This window comes from Lucilia cuprina, chromosome 2 (assembly GCF_022045245.1).
Source record: "Lucilia cuprina isolate Lc7/37 chromosome 2, ASM2204524v1, whole genome shotgun sequence".
Classification (NCBI taxonomy): Eukaryota; Metazoa; Arthropoda; class Insecta; order Diptera; family Calliphoridae; genus Lucilia; species Lucilia cuprina.
The window spans coordinates 56,941,234-56,962,046 of NC_060950.1; the positions used below are offsets into that span (position 1 = coordinate 56,941,234).

General features: G+C 30.6%; 1 protein-coding gene across 1 annotated transcript in view; it reads left to right on the top strand.

Annotated features, from left to right (window-relative positions):
• The first annotated feature begins 9,265 nt into the window (after positions 1-9,265).
• Positions 9,266-20,813, top strand: part of LOC111683918 (semaphorin-1A) — a 219,385-nt gene continuing 207,837 nt past the window's right edge. The window contains exon 1 of the mRNA XM_046945190.1: positions 9,266-9,369. The gene's annotated coding sequence lies outside the window, so the exon portion shown is untranslated. The remainder of the gene's footprint in view (positions 9,370-20,813) is intronic.

Genomic DNA, 20,813 nt, shown 5'->3' on the forward strand with positions numbered 1-20,813 from the left:
TTAAAAATGTTCATCATCATTCTTCATTTAATAAACATTTGATTTGCATGATTCGAATAAAAATAATAAAATGAAATTAAAAAAAAACTCTGCTGACCTTTAAACTTTATTTCTCTTATTTCCTTTCCCTTCCCTCAAAACTACAGCACAAAAAATTTTTTCCCCAGGAAACTCATAGGAAACAGCAGCAGCAGTAGGTTTTGTATAGGAAAACGCGTAACATACAGTTTTTTTTTTTGCCATGGGGGTAGAGAAAAAGAACAAAAAATACAATTCAAGAATATAAAACTCAAGTACATTTATTTCAATTAAATAGAAAATTAAAAAATATAAAATCAACACAGAACCAGGGGTGTTCAAAATGAGTAAGCGAACGTAGTTGTGGAGAGAACAACATGAACATTTGCCAAGTTTTATAGTGATACTATTTGGAATATTTATATTTACTTGGGTACTCTATAACGGAGAGGTTGGAAGTGTGAGCATGACTCAATGTTTGTAGTTTTTTCAGGTTGTCTAGGACATCAGAAGCATCGTTTAAGATTCGGAAGCAATATATGTTCATAACTCTCTAGATGACAATCTGAAATCATTTCGAATACCAAACTTCAAAAGACGTGTATTCTAGGATCTTTTACGTTGGCTGAAGATGATGAAAAGAACCGCTTTAGCTTTACGCGATTTTGGTTTTAATCAGCCATGATTATCAACTCGATATTTTTGTGGGGAGATCAAACAAGTTGTAATTTATTGAGCTTGTCTAGGACCCCAAAATCATTTTCTTGATAATAACATGAAATCAGTACTATAGCCAAACTTCAAAGGATCTTCGACATGTAAGGCAAAAGCTGTAATGTATAGAATTTTAATTAAAGACATCGGAAATCGGTTGGATTTCCAAAACTCCAATGCTGTCGGTAATATATATAAATAGTTACATTCTAGGATTATGCATGAATTTAGTCATTGCAGTCACAGTCAGTTAAACTTACTACTAAACTGAGTTTTGGAAAATAAAAGAATCAGAAATTGGTTGGACTCCCAAATTTCCAATACTGTCGTATGATTTCATTCATATATAAAAAATACTGACGCTGTAGGTTCAGTCATGAATTCATTCACTGCAACTTAATCTAATTAACTTATTTCGAATTTTAGATTTAAAAAATAAAAGAGTCGGCAATTGGTTGGATTCCCAAACGTCCAATTATGTTTGGAATATAAAAGGATCGTGACGCTCTTGGGTCATGCATCAATTCAATCACTTCAACTTAACGTTATTAACTTACTACGAATGTGAGGTTGGGAAAATTAAAGAATCGACAAATTTGGGTTGGATTCCCAAACTTCCGATTATGTTTGCAATCCATCCAGTAAAATTATCGTGGCACTGTAGGATTGTATTTATGCACAATCCTAGAGTGCCACGATTACTTAAACTTAATTAAATTAACTAACAACGAACCCAATGTTCTATTGTATTCCCAATCATCCAATGATGTGGGTCATGTTCAAAAGGTGATCGCGACATACTTGGATCTTGTATGAATTTAATCCTTGCAACTTCAAGTAATCGTTACAATCTAGTATCATGAAATACAATTAACTTACTAGAAAACTGAAGCTAGATTATTTGAATCGAGATATTCAAACGAAAAATGAAAAGATCATGACTCCTTCGAGTCTTGGTATAAGGTCAAAATAGGCCGTGCATCGTTAGGTACATATTCCGAATGTCGTAACAAAAAGTGGTAGAACACAGAATTTGTTTCTCAGGAGAGAAAATAAGTTGAACTAAACGATTCTGACAATTAGATTAAAGATCATATTCAGAATTTGGTAAAGAATGGGCAGAATTTGTGGAGCAACTTTAACAGTCTTGGACAAGACGTTACGCAAAGAAGTAACAGATTGTGGCCTCCGGTAGGTTAGTGGTTAGTGTTCTAGTCTGGTAGACCGGAGGTGATGGGTTCAATTCCCACCTGAGACACTGGTTAAGGAGCTCACAATAGGCCCGATGGAGACCTAGGTGTATTTCTTCGGATTTGATGTATATACATCCTCCTTTCAAAACAACTACCTATGTAACCAACAGATTGTTTGGCATAACAAAAGTATTCAGTTAGACTAAATGATCGTGACATTCTACCGTCATGTATAACTAGATCAATTTCAATAATACAAATCATAGAGAAATGTTTATGTGTCCTGTTCGCTTTACAAAAGAGAAGACTCACTAATTTTGTAACAAAAATACTTAAGATCCAGGCCTTCTTAAAGCGTAATGCTTTCTAAACTGATCCCAAGTATTTCAAATTTACGAATTGTTGAATATTATCGGCACTGATCTCTAAGCATCTCTGATACAAACCACTCAGTTTCTCCCGAAATTGGTTTGAACAATCTGAGAAAAACTTTAAATTTGTAGGGTATATCAGATACTGTACTACTGCCAATAAAAAAAATTTAATTTCTTTTTTAAATTACGCTTTAAGTTTTGAACACTTCAGTTGTCCTGTGGCTGGCGCAGTGCTTTCTCGTGTTAAGCAGCCTATAAAAGAACATTACATTACAGCAAACATTATAACAGCCGAATGCTGATATAACATTGACGTACTAAAGAAATCATGTTATGCAAGAGGGCAGGGGCAAGTATATATTATTCAATTTTGTTTCATCCTTATATATATTTTTTTAATATTTATAATGACCGTTTGTAATATTACACTTGGTTGATTTTAGGTTTTTTTCTTTTTTCATCATACCAAGTGATTTCATTTTGTTTTCAGTTCATACAGTTATCTCATCTGACTACCTGTTTGTTTGGTAGGAAAAGAACAGGGAAATCATTGAGATTTTCTTATATAAAATTTATTATTTTCATATTTTTTCATTGTCGTGAAAACCAACATCTTAAATGTTTAATAATGTTTAAAAAATTTGCTTGATGTATTTCCTGGAGAAGTGTGTGTGTCTGTTGTACAGATGACAGTTGTTCGGTGTTTTTTTGAGTTGTTTCTTTTTTTTTACATTTGACTTTTTCCATTATTTGTCCTACTGCTGTAACACGAATATTTATAAGTGTGTGTGTATGTATGTGTGTCCAGGACTCATCTGTGTAAATATTTCCGTTTGGCAAATTGTGGTTAATTTTTGTTTGTAGTATGTTATTTTTCTTCTTAGTTTTAATGGAAATACGAGGTATATAACAAATAAAGTAACTAATTTTAAGTGATTTTTGGTTTTATGCTTTTTGAAAACTTCAAAAGCGGAAGTTAAGAAAGAAATTTGATAGTTTTTTTTTCGTAACTTTTTGGAGAATAATTAATATGGTAAAAATTGCAAAAAGCTTTAGGTAAAGTTTAAAATTTTCACTTAAAAAGCAAATTATTATTAAAGGGAAAAAAGTTAGCCTTGGGTATACATATATAATCCTTAAGTATGTATTTCACAATAAAATTATCAGAGGTTTAGGTCATACAAAAAATGGAATGAGAGTTAAACATGAAAAGCTTTATTTCGTAATACATGTGGGGGCTTCAATCAATATTCGAAGAATCTCGTTGTATTAGTTTTCTAGTTAAACGAAATTTTGTATTTAATTCATATGGGATGTACCAAGAACCCCATTGGAAGTCCGCCCGTTATACTCGAAATATCGAGATGACTGTCAAAGTTTTTAAAGTAAAATTTAAAGATTCTAGCTCTAATAGTTTCTCAGATATACGAATTTTTCTATTTTATTCATATGGGGGATCAAAGCCCCCCACCCCCAGGATGAAAGTCCGCTATTTTTCTTTAAAAATGTTCAAATGAGTATTAAATTTCTTCTTCGTACAAAATTTTAAGAATTTAGTTCTATTAGATTCCCAGATAAACGAATTATTGTATTTAATTAATATAGGAGGTGTCGCTCCCGGGTAGTCCGCCAATTTATTACCCATAATGTTTACATTGATGTTAAAGTTATTTTAAGATTTTGACTGTAATAGTTTCCAAGATTAACGAATTTTTGTATTTCCCATATAAATGGGAGATGCCACGCCCCCTAATAGGAATCCGACCACTGTTTGTTATAAATAACCATACACTAAATATGACACTAAAGTCGCTCCGACATATTCTGAGGACTCTAACTCTTATATTATTTCAAATATACGGATTTAATATTTTCTTAATATGGGCGTGGCACCTCGCCCACTTGAAGTTTCAAAACAAAAAGTATTGTTCCTTCCAGATATAGAGGAACACTCAGTGGATATGTAAGGCTTGAAATCCGACATCCAAATAGCACACAGTTTAGTTTAAATAAATCTACCAATTCATAAAATTTAATGAAAATTGACTAAAAATTTAATAAAATAAAAATTCCCATTTCTACGCCACTTTTGGTACTTTTTTTCCCAGTGATGTAAAAAAATGTAACATCATAGTGAGAGCCTATAAATATTCATATGGACAAACCAATATAGGAAATAAGTAAGATTTTTACCCCTTAAACGTCCGAATTTCCCAAAAGTACCAAACTTTCACTTGTAATTTTTCAATAAGGTACGAATGTGATCTAAATCTCATTTTTATGTTCACTGGTTAAAATGGTACATAAGGTTCAAAAAAGTACCAAATTACAGTTTTTACCGATTTACTCCTAAAATGAACTGAATTTCGAAAAAAGTACCAGACCATAACAATAAGTGTAACTTTATTGTAGTATCTCTTTCAGGTTAGGTTACCGAATTTACCCGTTTTTACCCTTTTTTACCCCCTAAAAATTTGAATTTCTAAAAATCTTAGTGGAACTATATAACCAAAAATACATTTTGTGTCAAAATATCACGTTTCTAGGTTCAACCATTTAGGCTGTGCGATGATCAGTCAGTCAGTAACGCAACTCTTTTATATATAGATTATGTCATTACCTAAAAATTGCTGCAAAAATATTAAGAACTTTTTGATTTTTACTAAAGTTAATTGTTAATTCACCCCCTTTAATCCTTTAAACAACACTGACCACCATCCTTTAAACTAATAGAACTTAATTAGATCTATGCCATAACTAACTTCATCTTTTCAACTGTTCTTTGACTTATAAACGTTTCCTTTTTCGGAAAAATTTTATTTACATTTGAACTAAAAGTATCCCCTTAAACTTTGTAAATTCTTTATACTTTTCTCATTGACCATTAATTTTCTTTGAATATGTTTTCATTTAAAAACAATTCTTTTTCACTTGTTTTATATAGTCAATTTAAAACCCCTTTTTCTTTGCAAATGTTCTTTGTTTGTGGCGGCCTGTCTGTGATTGAGATTGTGGCATGTGTGTGAGGCGTGTCAAAAGAAATCAAATAAAAAGAAAAGAAATCCATTAAAATGGAAATGTATAATAACAAATATGAGTTTTTAAAAGAGCAGCAAAAGAACATTTTTTAAATGAAATATTAAAATGTTCTTAATAAACCTTTCATAGATATAGAGTATTATTCATAAATTTTTAACAAAGGTCAATAAATCAAATTTCGCAAACAATATTTTTATTTTATAAAAGTTTTATAAAGGTTTTATAAAACAAAATCTTATTTATAAACTGTTTATGTTAGTAAATAAGGGATTTGTTTTATAAACCTTTGATAAAGGCTAATGAATAAAGCACTAAGAGCTTTTCCATATATGCTATTATGTTAAAGTTGAAAAATAATTTTAAATTTTTTTTATAACTTTGTATTCAATTTTCAAAAATTTAAGAAATTTCACTAAAAATAGCTCTATTATTTTTAATGGTAGAAATTTTAGCAGAAAATAACATACAAGCATTTCAGAGATTTAACACTTTACGCTAAGCAAAAGCTTAGTTAGAAAGAGACTGCAGCATAGAAAAGCTTCACAACTTTCGAAAAAAGTATGAAAATATCGTAATGAGTTTACACTCTATATAAAGTATGCAAATAATAACACTTAGTATCCAAGCAGTAGTTAGAATTATGGAGTACTATTTAAGAAAGCTTTAAAGCTTTCTAGATGAGTAAACTAGAAGAGAGTTTGCAAAGATCTCTAAGTGTTAAACCTTCGTGAACAAATTACATTATAACAATTAAACATAAACGACAATAGTTAGAAAGAGACATCCGTAAACGAAAAAAGCTTTGAATAAAAATATCGGAGTAAAACTAGCTTTTTGTGTGATTTAACACAACTACGCAAAGCTTTAAATGTTAAAATGTTAAATGTTAACAAATTTTTAATAACAATAACAAAATACTTAACTTTTGTGCTTTAAAACTTTTTACAAGAAGTTTAAGCAACATAAAAGTCGAGGAGCAACAGCAATAACTTAAAAAGCTTTAAAGCTTCTAAAAAAAAGTATGCAAATATCTTTGAGATATGCAAAAAAGATACTGAAGAAACTAATCAAAAATAACATAAAAAGCTTAAAAGCTTTTGAAAGAAGTATTAAAAAAGTATGAAAATATTTTAGAGATATATATAAAGAAGATGCTGAATATCATCAGCTAATCAGTATGTTACATAAAAGTCGGAGAGCTACAGCAATAACATGAAAAGCTTAAAAGCTTTAAAAAAAAAAAAAAACTTTTAGAAAAAGTATGCAAATATTTCAGAGATATACAAGAAAAGATGCTGAAAAACATCAGCTAAACATCAAGTAGCAAACAAGTCGGAGAGCGACACCGACAACACAAAAAGCTCAAAAGCTTTTTAGAAAAGTTTCAAAAAATGTATGCAACAATCTCTGAGATATAAAAGAAAGCTGACAAACATCAACTAATCAGCAAGTTACATAAAAGCTTGAAAGCTTTTTAAAATAGTATTAAAAAGTATGCAAATATCTTAGAGATATGCCAAAAAAGATGGAATATATTAGGAAATTTGGGGCATTGATTTTAGCTAGAATATCATTGAAATTGGGGCAAATACCTGCAGAAATCCCTGGCCACATGAGATCTGGGGATCTACGGCTACCAAATCACAAAACCAACAAACGTCCTTTTCTAACTAGTTATGCCAAAAACCTGCTTTTATGCCATAAGAAGAATTATGGCCATGTTTGTATGTTCCCAGCAATAAGTTTGAATTAGTGTAATAAAATTTTTTTTATATAGACTCTATAACTTGTTAATGTGTGTTGGGAATATGTGGTGTAGTTTTTGTTGAATTTAAAAATTTTAAATGGAACGATTACTGCCAGTAGTTGAACAAAAAAGAATTAAAAGAAACTTCACATAACCCAGTGAAACTTTGCAATGAAAAATGAAGTAAGCAAAGCATACTTTGTTTCTCAACATGCAACAAAGCTAGACTTTCCAAATAATGTTGCGGATTGTAGATTTCAACACTAACTTTAGCAATCTACTATCAACAGTCAGCAGTAAAATAATGAGACCCCCAGACTTTTGTTTTTACAACATTGTCTTATAAATTTATTTATTGGGTTTACTTTAGTATACGAAACTCTCACAAAGTCAAATGAAATGTAATGAAAAGAAAAAAAAAATAATCGTTACAAAAACTACCACTACAATTTCTATGACAATTTTTCACATAAAACAAATGTGTTTTTTAAAAGATAATAATAATTTTTGCCCCGTACTTTAACTCTTCTTTTTTTGTAATTTTAATCCTTCAACAACATCAGAAAAAAATTATCATAATTTTTATGCAACTACACACACACATACAAAAAGAATGCTATTGTTTATGCAGGAGGAAAAAATATAAACGACGTAAAATATACAATTTAAATGTGTTTTTTTTTTTGTCTCTCTACAAAAGCATCCTTTTTTTATTAAATAAATGCCTGTTATTATATTTTATTGTTTGTGTAAGTTTAAATAGAGAGAGAGAGGAACAGAGGAAAAAAAGGACCTTTATAAACCCTTTTCATGGCTTTTTTTTACTTGTTATTTATTTCTATGTTGTGCGCGAAACCAGCATCATCAACATCATGGTATAATTTGCAACATCATAAAAGTTGTCAACATTATAAAAAAAGAAACACACAATCACATGCAGGAGTTGAAGGAAGGACAGGCCATAGGACAGACATTTAGACTAAATGACTGGCTAACAGCCAGCCAGAGAGGCAGGACGAACGTTTGTTAGCGAATTTTCATAATAATAATAATCATGATTAAAACTAATGACGATAAATTGTGTGTGTGTGTGCATCCGTGTGTTTTGTCAGGCGTTAAATGATTCTTTCTATTCTAGGTCCTTTTCGCATATAATTTTTTATGCGGTTTCCTACAATATATATTTTTAAACTGTGAAAGCAAAGAAAAAAAAAACGAAAATGTTGATTGGTTAAGTGGGGGTGTACGGTGGTTTTTGATTGCTACCTGTAGCTGGCAATACAACGTCAAAAAGAAATGCATTTTATTATGTATACTAAACTAAAACTTTTAAAATAGGGTGAAAAAATTAAGTTCAACAAAATTGTTTTGCTTGATTAAGAATTTTAAAAAAATAAAACCTAAATTGTTATTTAGTTCAAGTTCAGTTGTAGATCAGTTTTAGTTCTAGTTCAGTTCTAGTTCAGTTCTAGTTCAGTTCTAGTTCTAGTTCAGTTCTAGTTTAGTTCTAGTTTAGTTCTAGTTCAGTTCTAGTTCAGTTCTAGTTCAGTTCTAGTTCAGATCTAGTTCAGTTCTAGTTCAGTTCTAGTTCAGTTCTAGTTCAGTTCTAGTTCAGTTCTAGTTCAGTTCTAGTTCAGATCTAGTTCAGTTCTAGTTCAGTTCTAGTTGAGTTCTAGTTCAGTTCAAGTTCATTTAAAATTCGTTGCTAGCTTAGTTCAAACTCAATTCTTTGCAGTTCTTGTTCATTCAGTTCTTTAAGAATTTCGTTCACTCTATTCACTTACCCTCTGTTCAACTGACAGCAACATAATATTTATTTAACAGCTGCTATAAAAAAATATACTGGTTAATTGTGCTCTATTATTTTCTCTCATACCCCTTTTTCCTCTTTTTAGGACTCACTGCCCTGAGAGCTTTTAAATTGTTCCCGTTTTTTTTTAACAGCTACATCAACACAAAAACTACACAAAAGTCTTTAACAAAAAAACATGAAAATTGTCTAATTAGTCGTGCTTTTGTATTTGTAATGATGTTGTTTTTTGTATTAGTGTGTGTGTTGTATGCATGCTTCAATTGTCCTGCCAAGGATTTCTTTTAGCAGCGCATTTCCTTTAAAAAAATAGAAGAATAAAACAGAAACGTACTTTATTTTAATTATATTTTTTCTTAATTTCTCTTTCTTTGTAGGTCCTGAAGATGTTTTAAAATTTCTCGGAAATGAAAGTGCCGTGGATCACTTCAAACTGGTAACGCGTGATGGTGATTCTCTACTAGTGGGTGCTAGGTAAGTTACAGACAAAAAAAAAAAAACAATTCTTTTATTTAAAATTATCTTTTCCTTGGACATTCATAAGCAAGCAGGAAGTTGTGTTAAGAGCTTGTCATCTGAAACTGTTGAAATATTTATTTTATTTTTCTTTTTCTATTTTTCTCATAATTTTACTTTTCATAAAAATGTGTGTAACGTATAGAAGATATAATGAAAGAAAAGTGTCATACTTAAGTTATTTCCGTTTTAGATTTTTGTGCGTGATGACCTCAAAATGTGTATGTAATAGATGGGATTATTTTTTTTTTTGTTTGTGTAAATTATAAATAGAAGCCTTAAAGTAGGCTATAAAAATTGTTATAAAACTTATGTTAAATATTATGCTAAATATTTGTTTGTATAAAAAGTTAGACAAATACATAAACTGCTTTAAAATGAAGCATAGTTTTAGACGTTAATTTTAGGCAGGAAGCAACTTTGCAATTTTTGCATTTTCTGTTAGATGCTTGATTGTTTTCTTAAAAGTTTCGTTTGTTTAGATATTTGTGGTTCAAGGATCTTCCTTACATGGGACTTCGTCAAACTATTTTAACATAAATTGTTGAACTATTGTTAGATTTCAAAATGGCCCACATACTCTCTCACTATCTATTGCTTTCTAATCTATTACAAAACTATATGCGTTAATCCCTCAAGAGATACTTCATGTTATCATGGTGAAGCTGAAGAAAGAATCGCCACCACTTTTATGCACTTAGTGGGTTTGTGTCTTAGCTACAAAAATTTCTAGCCATTTAATTAACCTCCTTAATTAGACCTATAACACTTAAAGGTTTCATTCCCTAAAAATAATATTTACTTGTCCTTCTTTCCGTTAACTTAGAATATTAACATATCTTTAACTTTACCTTTTTTGTACTTAACATCAAATAGCAATTTCTTGCTACAATATATATTTCTTTTGCTACAGCCAGTAAACTTTACTATTCTACTGTCATTTACTTTTCTCTTTTTCATGAATATTTGTTGACATTTTTGCTGACATTTGCAAAGCCATAAAAAAGAAAGGAGTAGAGAAGAAATGAAATAACTACAACTAGAAAATTCCTTTTAAAAAAATCACACCTTGACTACTAGGAATTTTACATTTAAGACTAACATGTCAACTACTAGTGCTACTGCTAGTGATTCGGTTGCTACTCAGTTTGCTCAGTTACATGTGTATTATTGCCACTTTGCAGTTGTAGTATTGCAAGAGTAGTTTTGCTGTTAGTTGTTGCAATAGTTGCCTTCATAACTGTTTACATTTTCATTTCCATTTTCAGTTCTGTTGCTTTCTGTCATTTTAGAGTTTTTTTTTTTGTTAAAATCTCAAACATAGAATTTCTTAGAAATGCAAATTTCTGAAATATTCATTTAGGTTAGCATGTGTCTGTGAGAGGTTTTCTGTTTAAGTATGCATATTTGGAAATAACCCAGCAAATTTTGTGAATCTTAAGTAAATGAATATCTATTGTGCGCTCCTTATCATGAGAAAAAGGATGAAAAAAGGGAACTGAATGAATGCTAGTAATCATATGTATCCGCTAAGAATACTTACTATCATACTAATATCACACATGCTCATTTTGGGGAGATTTTCCGTATTGCTCTCATCAGGGTCACCCCATAGTATTTTCGTGCTTCTACCCACTGTTTTATTATCGCAAGAGGTCTTGTGGGATTCTTCCACCCATATTTTTAGTTCAGCTTTTGTTGCGTCGAATGGTTTTGCGTTTGTCAGTTTAACTGCCTCGAGCTTTCTTCTCTTTAAAGCTATTACATATAATCTTTCGTTGACGACTACTCCCGAGTGTTCTGGAACCTATATGATGTGAACCTTACCTCTGGATCTTCAATATAGAACCCCAGCCATTCGTGCAATACAGATTCCAACTGATATTTGCTCTAATGTTTCGCTTGACTAAGACATTCTATCTGGGATCAGCGTTTCAAAGTTTCCGACATATTCTGTGTCTATTATACGATCAGGAACGTCCGATGATTGTGTATAACCTTCCAATGTGTCCAGTATGCATTGATGACGTGTCCTATAACCGCTTTTGACCAGTTCACCGAAAGTAAAGAGCCGTTCGGCTGTAAGCGCCGCCTCATATCTTAAATATGTTTCAATGGGTGGAATATCTAGCAACGTTTCCAGAGCCTTGGTTGAAGTAGTACACATGGCACCACTTAAAGCCATGCAGTATGTACGCTGAACTTCCTGTAGTAGTTTGATATAGTCTAAAGCAGTCCACCAGATTATTAAAGCATAAGCTAGAATTGGTCTTATTACACTTTTATAAATAGAAGGATTAAGACACCATTTCATGCCTATCATATCCTCCTACATATCGCCCAGCACCGATGTGCTTTGTTGATCCTATCCTCTATGTGGTGTCTCCGTTTTATGTATCGTTCGAGGATTACACCTAAGTACTTAACTTTGTCAGTCACTGGTATCTTCTTGTCCAGGAAAATGTGATTTACTTTTCTATATATTTCACTATGAAACAGTGATACGCAAAGAGCTTTCTTGCTCTTTGAATTTTACTTAATTAATGAAATAATAAAACCAGTAAGAGCGCCATACTGGAAAGACTTTGTGCTATGTTAATGAAAAAATGCTTTTTTCGTAATATTTATGAATATTTCATACATATTACGAAATATTACAATAAACCCGTTTTACAAGTGAACTATTTTCATTACAGTTATCTACTCTTTGCCGATACCAGCTTCGAAAATGGTACCCGTAAAACCTTTTGTCATGTGATCTCTTCTCGTTTTTGTTCCATTCAATATGGAAGTATTTTTGCGGTTATTATTTATTCTCTGTCAGACTTTGTTGCAAATGTCATTTGTTTATTTTACTTTTCTAGCTCGGTTGCTTTCCTTCTCTTAAAACTTTTAACATTTTGTTCTTGATTGTTGGTTTATTTAGTTAAGGCATTCACATATTTTTTAGAAAATATGAAATAAAATAAAAAAAAAAAAACTTTTTATTTATTAACTTTTCAGGTGAAGAAAATTTTATGTATTCTTAATTATTTTGCATATTTTATTACATAGTTAATGATTTGTGGACTACTGGTAGAATTAAGTCTTATTTTATAAAATATATTCTAGAGAAAGTTTACAGATATTATAGGAAAAGTGGCATCAAAAACAAGGTCCTCGTTTGACAGCATTTTAAAGTTCTTTACTAGGAACGACGTATGCTGAATTTTTGCTATCATTTCAGCTATAAGTAAAAGCTTTTTTTCTTAACAACTCCTCTGAAGTACATACTGCTTTTAGTTAATAAAGCCCCAACAAATAAAAAAGCGATGTACTTCCATTTATCACTACTTCAAAAGTAGCAATTACTGATTTTTTTTAACTTAGGTAGAAGTGATGTTTAATGACTTCCGAAGAAGTGAAAATAGTTAAATTTTTCTATGCTAAATATATATTTTTTTTGTTCTTACTTTTTTTGTGAGATAACAAATTTTATTTTAAGGCTTTTATTTTATCAATTTCTTTAATTTTAATATTATTTAAGTCAAATTAGTTGTATTCTATAATAATACAATTTCACTTCCGAATTACTTTCAAAAAATGAGCATAAAAATTACTTCTTGAGAATGACTTCAGAAGTAGTGAATTTAGAATTGAATAAAAAGGACATCCCTCCTATGACAAGACTGTGTTAAAACTATCACTTCTTGAGATATTTCTTTATACTTCCATGGATTAAATTGTACTTCAGACTGCAATAGATGCAGGACGTGGGTCCTTTTAGTTCCTTCTTGAAATCTATAAGGTTATTTACAGGAAAAGAAGAGACAATAATAAAGGGACGTTGAATGTGGATTTTATGTGGTTTTTAGTAGTAGTAGTAGTAGTAGAGGCTGAGATACGGATATTAAAACAGGCAATGATTAAAAACATAATAGAAAAGTGTCTTGTACTTGAAAAGGCATCTAATCATTACATATATACTTGGACAGTTTTACATTAATCAGGGCTTTTAACACGAACGTTATTAAGCCAAAATGTCTTCTCAATGATATCCAATCGCTGGCTCAACTGAAACAATATCACGACGAGTTTATCTGAATCCCAGGATATGTGAGGGCATCCTAAAATATGTGATCATTGCGTGAAACTGTCGTCCCTAGACGATAGTTTTGTAACCTTATTTAAATTATTGAAAGTTGAATAGGGTTTGACTGAGATGGAAATCAGATGCTACAATATCACCACTTATTAATGAAAGGAAGCGAAATCATTTTTCTTTTATTTGTAAACCCTCAGCATAAGGATGGGACACAAGGTCCAAGGTCTGTCTCTAAAAACATAAGAGAAAAGTGTCTTGGACTTGAAAAAGCAACTAATCAGTACATATCTACTTGGACAGCTTTACATTAATTATGGCTTTTAACACCAACTTTATTTAGTCAAAATGTCTACTCAATTGTATACAATCGCTGGCACAACTGACACAATATCACGACGAGTTTATCTGTGTCCTAGGATATATGAGAGCATCTGCTAATTGCGCCATGAAACTGTCGTCCCAAACGATAGTTTGGTAAGCATATTGAAATTTAAAGAATAGGGTTTGACTGAGATGGAAATCAGATGATCCAATATCACCACTTATCTTATGGGGCACTGTATATTTTCCCACATGTGGGGAGTACGAGTTACCCACGTTATAGCTATTGTAGACTATTATAACTTAGTAGATCTGTTTTCCATGATCTGGACAGTCTCTGAGATGTATCACTTGTTAATAATAGTAGATTTATTTGGAAGTATCAGCTGATATTTAATTACACCACCAAAACAACAAAGTCAACGAAATGAAGGAAAACCATTCTCCCTTTATATATGAACTCTCAGCATAAAGATGGGACATAAGGTCTCTGAGTAAACTCGTTAACTTGTGAGTAACCCAAAGACGTAACTTAAATTCTATTCGGCATTCTAATTTAGTTTCTATCTGTTTAACTTCTATGATCAGTATCAATCACCCAAAATTGTATTCAGGGTAATTTTTTAACTTAATGGGTTTTTAATAAATAAATTTGCGAAACCAATCCTCAACCTATCCCAGAGACTTTATAATATCCAGACAAACTTTTCGGTTTAGATTCATGTCATCAAACTTAATTTTTCTCAAAAAAGATTGAGGGATCGGTTTTTGATCAATGAAGATCGTTACCTCACTATATTAAATGATTTTTGTTTGAATGTGCTTTTAATTAACACATTTTGCGAGAGCTATTCTAAACAGATCCTAGAGACTACATTTAATGATTTTTGTTTGAATGTGCTTTTAATTAACAAATTTTGCGAGATCAATTCTCAACAGATTCTAGAGACTCCATAACATCCAGACAAACTCTTCGTTTTAGATACTTGTCATTAAACTTAATTTTTTTTAAAGGTATCAGGTTTTGATCAATGAAGATCGTTACCTCACTATATTTAATGATTTTTGTTTGAATGTGCTTTTAATTAACAAATTTTGCGAGAGCAATTCTCATTAGATCCTAGAGAGTCAACAATAAACTCTTCGTTATAGATACTTGTCATTAAACTGAATTATTTTTAAAAAGGTGTCAGGTTTTAATCAATGAAGATCGAAACCATACTATATTCAATGATATTTGTTTGGTGATATGAATGACATTGATCGGGGTGCAATGGGGTTTTGTTATGATTTCGAGAAACATCCTGGTCTAATGGGGTCTAAACTCGGGCGATTTGACTTCTCTTAATCTCAATTCTGTTTAAGTTCAAAACATCCAATGTTACTTTCTGACTGCCTTTCACCAACTTTATATAATTCAAGTTCTATGAAGAGTTTGATTAATAAACAACCATTAAAAATTTATATAAATTTTTTTTATAACAAAAACATGTATTTTTTTAGATAATCCTTAGGAAATATTGATTTCAAATGTCATATATTTTCTCTTTGTTTTCAAAACTTATTTTGTTTTGCAACGCTCTCCCTCATAAATAAATATTGTGTCCTAGTTTTAGCAAAAAAAAAAAAAAGGTTTTCGTTTTTATTCTTTGTTTATTAGATCCTTTTTTTCTTCTATTATTGTTATTGTCTATTTATGTTTTGAAAACTTTATTAACATTCACACCAACGTATATGTATATTGTTTGTGCGTGTGAAAAAGTGATTTTCAAAAGTTAAAAAAAAGAACAAAAATTGTATAAAACTAGAGCTGTAAAAGTGTTTAGCTGGTTTTTATTTGCAGTTCTTTGCTTTCACAGAAAACGTAAACAGGAAACTCAATTGTAATATTTTTTTTTCATTCTTGCAACAAACAGTTTTCATAGTGTTTTTTGTTTTTAGAAAAAAAAAAAAATAAAACTTTGTACTATATATTTCTGATATATAGAATATATACTGACATTATTAGCCCCCCCACCCCCATAAAAAAATGATATATATAAAAATACTACTTGCCTTTTTTGTTTTTGTGTAGATAAATTTTAAAGCTTTTGTATGTATGAAAAGAAAAATGACAATAATGCTTATTGTAGTGTATGGCATTTAACTTTGTTTTGTCAGAATCTTTGTTTTTTCGTCTTATTTTTTGTAATTTTAAGAAAACTTTTGTGCAAACGAAGGACATGATGGCAGTTAATATGTGTATGTATGTTAAGCCTTTGGCAGCTTAAAATAACTTTTAATAGTGTTTTTAGAGAAACAAAATTAAAAATTTAATTTTAGTGTTCAAAATGCAGCAAGTTACTTTTAAGAAAAGATTTACATTTTCTAAATTTAATGAAGTAAACATTCGTTAAAAAAACAATAATAATCTTTAAGTTTTAACCCTAATCTTTTAAAAACTTTAATTTTAACAATTTCTTTTATTTATTTTGTAATTTACCTAATGAATTTTGTAATGATTACCTAAAAATTATATAAAGAAACTATAATCGTTTTATTTATTTGCCAAATTAATATAAATTTATATGTATGTAAGTAACATTAATATGTTTTTATAATAAATTTAACTTTTTTACATTATATAATAACAATTTAAAGTTATTTGCTATAATTAAATCTTAATATTTTTTCTTAAATTTTTAAAAAATTAAAAAAAAATGCTACAATATTTTTTCAAAGCCTTAGGGTATGCTATAGTTAGTTGAAATTTAATTTTATAGAAAATGCAAATAAATCTATAGTGTAGGAGAATAGTGTTGAGTTATATGTACAAAAACTATGTAAGTGAACAATGCTTATTCATCTCAAAATATATTGGACCTAAAAACACTATTCGGGGGTTCTTGTTGTATGAAGTTATTAATCGATTTAAACCATTTTCGTCCTTGAACCAAAAGAACCATAGCGACCTAAGCTTCACCGACAGACGGACTTGGCTTAATCGGCCAAGTAAGTGATTCTAAACCGATTGATACACTTTATGGTATATGTAGAACCAACATTTTTGGTTGTCACCAACATCAGCACGAACGCATAATACCCTTCCTACTATAGTGGTGTAGGGTAAAACAATATGAGCCATAAACCAGTTAAGAGACTACGCAGTATCTTAAGTCCATAAAGGCATAATTGGGCGGAATAGTATAAAGAATGACTAATAGTTATATCTCCTATAATACAGAAAAGTCTTCTTTGAATTCGGTCCAGCAAGTTAAGGGTAGTTCTTGGCACTCCTTGCCGTGATAACATTTATACAAAAGAGATAAGTAAATCACGGCCTGTTTGCATTCCTAAGACTTCGTAGAGTTTTATTTTCTATAATACACAACCTTCTTCTTTTAATACAGTTCCGCAACTCAAGGATAGTCCTTGCTTGTAGATGGTGTATATACGAAGTGTTTCCTTGAAAATGCAAATATATCTCATCGGACATCATTCTATATTGCCTTTCACTAAATCAGAATCTTATATAATGCAATGACGTTCACTACAACCATATAGAAGTGGTGCCCCAAAATGTTTGGGATTAAAAGACAACATAGGATTTTAGTTTGTCTTATGGGACTATTATAGTTAGGTCGCGATATAAGGATTCAACTATATTAAGTGTTGAGAGTATATGTTCAAACGAATATGATTAGTGCCTCGTGGTTTATTCTATCAAATTCTATTGAAGAAGATAAACAAAAATGTTCAGAGATATGTGCCAATAGGACGAAATTGAAACGATGTGTGTGAAAGGCATATGGTATATCATTAGAATGCTTTCCAATGACAATTTATGAATCGAAACGATAGCTGTCGAAAGCGCAAAGATGTGCAATTAGGCGATAGTTAACCGGGTTTCTTATCACTAGCATCATATACTATCATCTCTATTGAGATACCCTTATCTATTCCTTGGCGTATCAAGTATTCTGGCAGGAGTTGGATGTGTGGGATGTGTTTTTCACTATTATTTACCTCAGCACTATTAACTACCTAAGCTTCAATTTTCTGAAAAAAGTTGATTACAGATGAACTATTTCATATTCTCTTTACGAAAGGCTTGAAACTTCAACAATTCTTAGGGCCGTCAGGTATTCGGGCTCTAATCTAATCTAATGTTCATGATTATGTTTTTCACTATTTAAAATCGTAGAAAAAATTTCCAGCCGTTGATTCCAATTACTGAGAATTTCCCAAACGCCTAAGATTAGATTAGTTTAGCATGTTGGCCCTTAGGAGAACTAAGGCTGTGATGTACTACATAGGGAATCTTTTGTGTAATCTCCTTGTTCTGGTCAGTTCCAGAAAGTAAATCGAATATGTTAGATTAGTCCATAGAATAATTCAAAAACTATTAATCTTTATATAGTGGCTATATATCAGCCTGCAGGACAGCAAGATTTAACTCATCCAGTAGTTGAGGATACAGAACATATGGACATGCTAAGACAGGTTCCAATCTTCAACCAACCATCCGATTATATAACACCACATGTGGTCTTTCATACAGTTTTTAAAGAATTCCTTTTAGGACCTATAGCGTGCATATACCAATCGAACCCTTACTGATCGCTCTAAAACTAACTGTGGTATTGGTTCTGGCGACAAGTGTCTTCAAGGTTAAAATATTTACAATAATGGCTGTCTATATAGCACTACATGATCCCAATATTCTTGGCAACATAGACATTATTAGTAGATAGTAAAACGGCAGTTCTTCTACTAAGATCTTGTACTACCACTTTCCTATTAGACAGACAATGCAAGAATGATCTGTCAAGGATGGGCATAGGGACTATTATAAAAATGAACTGAGCTTGTCAAAACAGGATCTACTCTTGATATATCCAATGTCGTTTCAGAAGCAACTCCTTTAGGTTTTATAAAAAGCAGTATCCTCAGATTCCTCCTTCAAAAGGCTGAAAATAGAAGCAATTACATGGAGACATAAGAAGGGACCAACAAAATTTATAGACAAATAATTGGCCTATTCAATGGACTGGTCCACTAACTGGTCGATAAGCCAGTCCCATTTTTAAGCAGGTTGCTGTTCGATCCACCGCCCAATACTCAGGTAAAGAAGCGCACAAAAATAACTGTAGTGGTCCAAGCAGGTTCCATATCAAGTGTTTGGGGGAGGGGGGGTTAAATAATGTTTTTTTCACTTTTTTTCCTCATTTTTATATTTTGTATGAAAAAATTTCGGTTTTGGAAGGGAAATTTCCCTTTTTGCCCCTGTGTATCCGCGCCTGGGTCTTTGTGTATTTCTAAAGCTTACCATAAGTCAATGGCTATAGGTCTTTCTTGGCCTTCAGTCACGTTATCTGATTCTGGTTTGTTATGCAAAACTGAATTAAATTTAAATTTGTTTTCTTCCTTTCAATAAGTTTTCATTTACACTGTTCCTTAAAACTAATACATGTGTCTACTAATCTAAAGCATAACTTAAGGCTGTAATAAATATAAAGAAATACCAAAGATTTTTTTTATTTGCAATAATTTGATTACATAAAGAATTATATATATATTTTTTGTAAAATAAACACAAAAAATAGATAAACTAATTTAAACAAACATTTAATTAAACCATAGAGACTTTAAATAAAAAATATTTTAATATTTATCTTAAATAAAACACTTGTTAAATGATTAACAAATATTTACTTCCCTTGGACAACTTTGAAAAAGCAATGACCTTATGTTTATATGAAAAAATAATAGAAAAAGAAATAAATAAATTTCAAGTGTTTTATATACAAATATATATTATAACATTTGATTTATTATGACTCCTATATTAAACGCCAAAGATAGAAATCTTTAACAAAATTTCTAAGGATTTCTTTTTTTATATATATATTTTTGTTTTTACATTTCTGTTGACTCACAATTTTTATAATAAAAAGCCACAAAAGTTTTCTTTACTTAAAAGAGTGAGAAGAAAAGAAATTAAATAAAATAAGTTGAAACAAACTGCAAGAAATCATGAAAAACTTGGGCCTTTCTAACAAGCTAAAAGAAAGGCCTAAAAACGAAAAAAAAAATCAAATAAAACGGAAAGGAAACTTATTTACTTGACACAACTTGTAGTAAGAACTAAAAAAAAGTGTCATTTACTATTTTGTTTCACTTGCTTTTTTTTTGTATTTTTTCCTACAATTTTTTATTGATATATTTTTCAGCAAAAAAAGAAAATAAAAACTTTAGCTGTTTTTGCTACTATAAGTAAACAGAAGTAATAAAAAAGTAACATCAGCATTTTTGTTTTCCCAGTAAGTAACAACAAGAAAACAGCATCAAAATAAACTTTAGATTGAGCAATATTAAAGAAAATAAAAAGTATTTATTCTTCTGTTACCTTTTTCTTTTTTTGTATCTTTTGCTGGAAAACTAAAGTCTGAAAAAAGTCTAGTTGTTGTTGGTTGGCAAATATGAGTAGGAAGGACGGACGGACCTTAACAAATAAAAATTATTAAAATTAAAATATTGCATATTTTAGGTTATCTTTAACGAATTGCATACTTTTAGGTTTTTGTAGTAATATTTTTAAAATGCTGCCTAGTTTGGGCGTTATTACAACTGTAGGTTCATCTTAAAATACTAAAGATATTAATGCTTTTTATCTCAATTTACAAAATATTTTAGACTATACAATCGGCTAGATTAGACTATATGCTAGACAACAGTCTAGACTTTAGACTAGACTATAGACTAGACTATAGACTAGACTATAGACTAGACTATAGACTAGACTAGACTAGACTATAGACTAGACTAGACTAGACTATAGACTAGACTACAGACTAGACTATAGACTAGACTTTAGACTACACTTTAGACTACACTTTAGACTACACTATATATACTAGACTATAGACTAGACTATAGACTGGACTATAGACTAGACTATAGACTAGACTATAGACTAGACTATAGACTAGACTATAGACTAGACTATAGACTAGAC